Genomic DNA, 8,036 nt, shown 5'->3' on the forward strand with positions numbered 1-8,036 from the left:
AGCCGAATTCTGACTCTCTGCACCTTTTTCAGTTTCAAATTACGACTTTTTATACCGAAAATATGCCTATTACTTAAAACGGCGATGTGTCATATTTTGCCCAAAACCCCCTTGCAGTTTTCAAAATGTCTGAAATGTCGGAAATTTGACTCCTGAGCGTGATTTTTTATCCGAATTCTGACTCTCTGCACCTATTTTCAGTTTCAAATTACGACTTTTTATACCGAAAATATGCCAATTACTGAAAACGGCGATGGGTCATATTTTGCCCAAACCCCCCTGCAGTTTTCAAAATGTCTGAAATGTCGGAAATTTGACTCCTGAGCGTGATTTTTTAGCCGAATTCTGACTCTCTGCACCTATTTTCAGTTTCAAATTACGACTTTTTAACCCGAAAATATGCCAATTACTGAAAACGGCGATGGGTCATATTTTGCCCCAAACCCCCTGCAATTTTCAAAATGTCTGAAATGTCGGAAATTTGACTCCTGAGCGTGATTTTTGAACCGAATTCTGACTCATTGCACCTATTTTCAGTTTCAAATTCGACGTTTCATACCGAAAATATGCCAATTACTGTAAACGGCGATGGGTCATATTTTGCCCAAACGCCCCTGCAGTTTTCAAAATGTCTGAAATGTCGGAAATTTTACTCCTGAGCGTGATTTTTTAGCCTAATTCTGACTCTCTGCACCTATTTTCAGTTTCAAATTACGACTTTTTATACCGAAAATATGTCAATTACTGAAAACGGCGATGGGTCATATTTTGACCAAACCCCCTTGCAGTTTTCAAAATGTCTGAAATGTCGGAAATTTGACTCCTGAGCGTGATTTTGAGCCGAATTCTGACTCTCTGCACCTATTTTCAGTTTCAAATTACGAATTTTTATACCGAAAATATGCCAATTACTGAAAACGGCGATGGGTCATATTTTGCCCAAACCCCCCTGCAGTTTTCAAAATGTCTGAAATGTCGGAAATTTGACTCCTGAGCGTGATTTTTGAACCGAATTCTGACTCATTGCACCTATTTTCAGTTTCAAATTTCGACGTTTCATACCGAAAATATGCCAATTACTGTAAACGGCGATGGGTCATATTTTGCCCAAACCCCCCTTAGTTTTCAAAATGTCTAAAATGTCGGAAATTTTACTCATGAGCGTGATTTTTGAGCCTAATTCTGACTCTCTGCCTCTATTTTCAGTTTCAAATTACGACTTTTTATACCGAAAATATGCCAATTACTGAAAACGGCGATGGGTCATATTTTGCCCAAACCCCCTACAGTTTTCAAAATGTCTGAAATGTCGGAAATTTTACTCCAGAGCGTGATTTTTGAGCCGAATTCTGACTCTCTGCACTATTTTCAGTTTCAAATTACGACTTTTTACACCGAAAATATGCCAATTACTGAAAACTGCGAAGGGTCATATTTTGCCCAAACCCCCTGCAGTTTTCAAAATGTCTGAAATGTCGGAAATTTTACTCCTGAGCGTGTTTTTTGAGCCGAATTCTGACTCTCTGCACCTATTTTCAGTTTCAAATTACGACTTTTTATACCGAAAATATGCCAATTACTGAAAACGGCGATGGGTCATATTTGACCAAACCCCCCTGCAGTTTTCAAAATGTCTGAAATGTCGGAAATTTGACTCCTGAGCGTGATTTTTGAGCCGAATTCTGACTCTCTGCACCTATTTTCAGTTTCAAATTACGACTTTTTATACCGAAAATATGCCAATTACTCAAAACGTCAATGGGTCAATTTTGCCCAAACCCCCCTGCAGTTTTCAAAATGTCGGAAATGTCGGAAATTTGACTCCTGAGCGTGATTTTTAGCCGAATTCTGACTCTCTGCACCTATTTTCAGTTTCAAATTACGACTTTTTATACCGAAAATATGCCAATTACTGAAAACGGCAATCAGTCATATTTTGACCAAACCCCCTGCAGTTTTCAAAATTTCTGAAATTCGAAAATTTGACTCCTGAGCGTGATTTTTGAGCCTAATTCTGACTCTCTACACCTATTTTCAGTTTCAAATTACGACTTTTTATACCGAAAATATGCCAATTACTGAAAACGGCGATGGGTCATATTTTGACCAAAACCCCCTTGCAGTTTTCAAAATGTCTGAAATGTCGGAAATTTGACTCCTTAGCGTGATTTTTGAGCCGAATTCTGACTCTCTGCACCTATTTTCAGTTTCAAATTACGAATTTTTATACCGAAAATAGCCAATTACTGAAAACGGCGATGGGTCATATTTTGCCCAAACCCCCCTGCAGTTTTCAAAATGTCTGAAATGTCGGAAATTTGATTCCTGAGCATGATTTTTGACCGAATTCTGACTCATTGCACCTATTTTCAGTTTCAAATTTCGACGTTTCATACCGAAAATATCCCAATTACTGTAAACGGCGATGGGTCATATTTTGCCCAAACCCCCAGCAGTTTTCAAAATGTCTGAAATGTCGGAAATTTACTCCTGAGCATGATTTTTGAGCCTAATTCTGACTCTCTGCACCTATTTTCAGTTTAAAATTACGACTTTTTATACCGAAAATCTGCCAATTACTGAAAACGGCGATGGGTCATATTTTGCCCAAACCCCCTGCAGTTTTCAAAATGTCTGAAATGTCGGAAATTTGACTCCTGAGCGTGATTTTTGAGCCGAATTCTGACTCTCTGCACTTATTTTCAGTTTCAAATTACGACTTTTTATACCGAAAATATGCCAATTACTGAAAACGGCGATGGGTCATATTTTGCCCAACCCCCCTGCAGTTTTCAAAATGTCTGAAATGTCTGAAATTTGATTCTTGAGTGTGATTTTTGAGCCGAATTCTGACTCTCTGCACCTTTTCAGTTTCAAATTACGACTTTTTATACCGAAAATATGCCAATTACTGAAATCAGCGATGGTCATATTTTGCCCAAACCCCCCTGCAGTTTTCAAAATGTCTGAAATTTCGAAATTTGACTCCTGAGCGTGATTTTTTAGCCTTATTCTGACTCTTTGCACCTTTTTCAGTTTCAAATTACGACTTTTTATACCGAAAATATGCCTATTACTAAAACGGCGATGGTCATATTTTGCCCAAAACCCCTGCAGTTTTCAAAATGTCTGAAATGTCGGAAATTTGACTCCTGAGCGTGATTTTTTAGCCGAATTCTGACTCTCTGCACCTATTTTCAGTTTCAAATTACGACTTTTTATACCGAAAATATGCCAATTACTGAAAACGGCGATGGGTCATATTTTGCCCAAACACCCCTGCAGTTTTCAAAATGTCTGAAATGTCGGAAATTTGACTCCTGAGCGTGATTTTTTAGCCGAATTCTGACTCTCTGCACCTATTTTCAGTTTCAAATTACGAATTTTTAACCGAAAATATGCCAATTACTGAAAACAGCGATGGGTCATATTTTGCCCAAACCCCCCTGCAGTTTTCAAAATGTCTGAAATGTCGGAAATTTTACTCCTGAGCGTGATTTTTTAGCCTAATTCTGACTCTCTGCACCTATTTTCAGTTTCAAATTACGACTTTTTATACCGAAAATCTGCCAATACTGAAAACAGCGATGGGTCATATTTTGCCCAAACCCCCCTGCAGTTTTCAAAATGTCTGAAATGTCTGAAATTTGATTCTTGAGTGTGATTTTTGAGCCGAATTCTCTCTGCACTATTTTCAGTTTCAAATTACGACTTTTTATACCGAAAATATGCCAATTACTGAAAACGCAATGGTCATTTTGCCCAAACCCCCCTGCAGTTTTCAAAATGTCTGAAATGTCGGAAATTTACTCCTGAGCGTGATTTTTGAGCCGAATTCTGACTCTCTGCACCTATTTTCAGTTTCAAATTACGACTTTTTATACCGAAAATATGCCAATTACTCAAAACGGCAATGTGTCAATTTTGACCAAACCCCCCTGCAGTTTTCAAAATCTGAAATGTCGAAATTTGACTCCTGAGCGTGATTTTTGAGCCGAATTCTGACTCTCTGCACCTATTTTCAGTTTCAAATTACGACTTTTTATACCGAAAATATGCCAATTACTGAAAACGGCGATAGTCATATTTTGACCAAAACCCCCTTGCAGTTTTCAAAATTCTGAAATTTCGAAATTTGATCCTGAGCGTATTTTTGAGCCGAATTCTGACTCTCTGCACCTATTTTCAGTTTCAAATTACGACTTTTTATACCGAAAATATGCCAATTACTGAAAACGGCGATGGGTCATATTTTGACCAAAACCCCCTTGCAGTTTTCAAAATGTCTGAAATGTCGGAAATTTGACTCCTAGCGTTATTTTTGAGCCGAATTCTGACTCTCTGCACCTTTTTCAGTTTCAAATTACGACTTTTTATACCAAAAATGCCAATTACTTAAAACGGCGATGGTCATATTTTGCCCAAAACCCCCTTGCAGTTTTCAAAATGTCTGAAATGTCGGAAATTTGACTCCTGAGCGTGATTTTTGATCCGAATTCTGACTCTCTGCACCTTTTTCAGTTTCAAATTACGACTTTTTATACCGAAAATATGCCAATTACTTAAAACGGCGATGGTCATATTTTGCCCAAACCCCCTGCAGTTTTCAAAATGTCTGAAATGTCGGAAATTTTACTCCTGAGCGTGATTTTTTAGCCGAATTCTGACTCTCTGCACCTATTTTCAGTTCAAATTACGACTTTTTAACCGAAAATATGCCAATTACTGAAAACGGCGATGGGTCATATTTTGCCCAAACCCCCCTGCAGTTTTCAAAATGTCTGAAATGTCGGAAATTTGACTCCTGAGCGTGATTTTTGCCGAATTCTGACTCTGCACCTATTTTCAGTTCAAATTACGACTTTTAACACGAAAATATGCCAATTACTGAAAACGGCGATGGGTCATATTTTGCCCAAACCCCCTGCATTTTCAAAATGTCTGAAATGTCGGAAATTTACTCCTGAGCGTGATTTTTTAGCCGAATTCTGACTCTTGCACCTATTTTCAGTTTCAAATTCGACTTTTATACCGAAAATATGCCAATTACTGAAAACGGCGATGGGTCATATTTTGCCCAAACCCCCTGCAGTTTTCAAAATGTCTGAAATGTCGGAAATTTACTCCTGAGCGTGATTTTAGCCGAATTCTGACTCTCTGCACCTATTTTCAGTTTCAAATTACGAATTTTTATACCGAAAATATGCAATTACTGAAAACGGCGATGGGTCATATTTTGCCCAAACCCCCTGCAGTTTTCAAAATGTCTGAAATGTCGGAAATTTGACTCCTGAGCGTGATTTTGACCGAATTCTGACTCTGCACCTATTTTCAGTTTCAAATTCGAATTTTTATACCGAAAATATGCCAATTACTGAAAACGGCGATGGGTCATATTTTGCCCAAACCCCCCTGTAGTTTTCAAAATGTCTGAAATGTCGGAAATTTTGACTCTGAGCGTGATTTTTGACCGAATTCTGACTCTTGCCCTATTTTCAGTTTCAAATTACGACTTTTTATACCGAAAATATGCCAATTACTGAAAACGGCGATGGGTCATATTTTGCCCAAACCCCCTACAGTTTTCAAAATGTCTGAAATGTCGGAAATTTTACTCCTGAGCGTGATTTTTGAGCCGAATTCTGACTCTCTGCACTCTATTTTCAGTTTCAAATTACGACTTTTTATACCGAAAATATGCCAATTACTGAAAACTGCGAGGGTCATATTTTGCCCAAACCCCCTGCAGTTTTCAAAATGTCTGAAATGTCGGAAATTTTACTCCTGAGCGTGTTTTTGAGCCGAATTCTGACTCTCTGCACCTATTTTCAGTTTCAAATTACGACTTTTTATACCGAAAATATGCCAATTACTGAAAACGGCGAGGGTCATATTTTGACCAAACCCCTGCAGTTTTCAAAATGTCTGAAATGTCGGAAATTTGACTCCTGAGCGTGTTTTTGAGCCGAATTCTGACTCTCTGCACCTATTTTCAGTTTCAAATTACGACTTTTTATACCGAAAATATGCCAATTACTGAAAACGTCGATGGGTCATATTTTGCCCAAACCCCCCTGCAGTTTTCAAAATGTCGGAAATGTCGGAAATTTGACTCCTGAGCGTGATTTTTGAGCCGAATTCTGACTCTCTGCACCTATTTTCAGTTTCAAATTACGACTTTTTATACCGAAAATATGCCAATTACTAAAACGCAATCAGTCAATTTTGACCAAACCCCCCTGCAGTTTTCAAAATCTGAAATTTCGAAAATTTGACTCCTGAGCGTGATTTTTGAGCCGAATTCTGACTCTCTGCACCTATTTTCAGTTTCAAATTACGACTTTTTATACCGAAAATATGCCAATTACTGAAAACGGCGATCAGTCATATTTTGACCAAACCCCCTGCAGTTTTCAAAATGTCTGAAATGTCGGAAATTTGACTCCTTAGCGTGATTTTTGAGCCGAATTCTGACTCTCTGCACCTATTTTCAGTTTCAAATTACGATTTTTATACCGAAAATATGCCAATTACTGAAAACGGCGATGGGTCATATTTTGCCCAAACCCCCTGCAGTTTTCAAAATGTCTGAAATGTCGGAAATTTGATCCTGAGCATGATTTTTGACCGAATTCTGACTCTGCACCTATTTTCAGTTTCAAATTACGATTTTTATACCGAAAATAGCCAATTACTGTAAACGGCGATGGGTCATATTTTGCCCAAACCCCCCTGCAGTTTTCAAAATGTCTGAAATGTCGGAAATTTATTCCTGAGCATGATTTTTGACCTAATTCTGACTCTTGCACCTATTTTCAGTTTAAAATTCGACTTTTTATACCGAAAATCCCAATTACTGTAAACGGCGATGGGTCATATTTTGCCCAAACCCCCTGCAGTTTTCAAAATGTCTGAAATATCGGAAATTTTGACTCCTGAGCGTGATTTTTGAGCCGAATTCTGACTCTCTGCACTATTTTCAGTTTCAAATTACGACTTTTTATACCGAAAATATGCCAATTACTGAAAACGGCGATGGGTCATATTTTGCCCAACCCCCTGCAGTTTTCAAAATGTCTGAAATGTCTGAAATTTGATTCTTGAGTGTGATTTTTGAGCCGAATTCTGACTCTCTGCACTATTTTCAGTTTCAAATTACGACTTTTTATACCGAAAATATGCCAATTACTGAAATCAGCGATGGGTCATATTTTGACCAACCCCCCTGCAGTTTTCAAAATGTCTGAAATTCGAAATTTGACTCTGAGCGTGATTTTTAGCCTTATTCTGACTCTCTGCACCTTTTTTCAGTTTCAAATTACGACTTTTTATACCGAAAATATGCCTATTACAAACGGCGATGTGTCATATTTTGCCCAAACCCCTGCAGTTTTCAAAATGTCTGAAATGTCGGAAATTTGACTCCTGAGCGTGATTTTTTATCCGAATTCTGACTCTCTGCACCTATTTTCAGTTTCAAATTACGACTTTTTATACCGAAAATATGCCAATTACTGAAAACGGCGATGGTCATATTTTGCCCAAACACCCCTGCAGTTTTCAAAATGTCTGAAATGTCGGAAATTTGACTCCTGAGCGTAATTTTTTAGCCGAATTCTGACTCTCTGCACCTATTTTCAGTTTCAAATTACGATTTTTAACCGAAAATATGCCAATTACTGAAAACGGCGATGGGTCATATTTTGCCCAACCCCCTGCAGTTTTCAAAATGTCTGAAATGTCGGAAATTTTACTCCTGAGCGTGATTTTTTAGCCGAATTCTGACTCTCTGCACCTATTTTCAGTTTCAAATTACGATTTTTATACCGAAAATCTGCCAATACTGAAAACAGCGATGGGTCATATTTTGCCCAACCCCCCTGTAGTTTTCAAAATGTCTGAAAATGTCGGAAATTTTACTCCTGAGCGTGATTTTTTAGCCTAATTCTGACTCTCTGCACCTATTTTCAGTTTCAAATTACGACTTTTTATACCGAAATCTGCCAAATACTGAAAAACAGCGATGGTCATATTTG

The sequence above is a fragment of the Procambarus clarkii genome, chromosome 13 (genome assembly GCF_040958095.1).
Source record: "Procambarus clarkii isolate CNS0578487 chromosome 13, FALCON_Pclarkii_2.0, whole genome shotgun sequence".
NCBI lineage: Eukaryota > Metazoa > Arthropoda > Malacostraca > Decapoda > Cambaridae > Procambarus > Procambarus clarkii.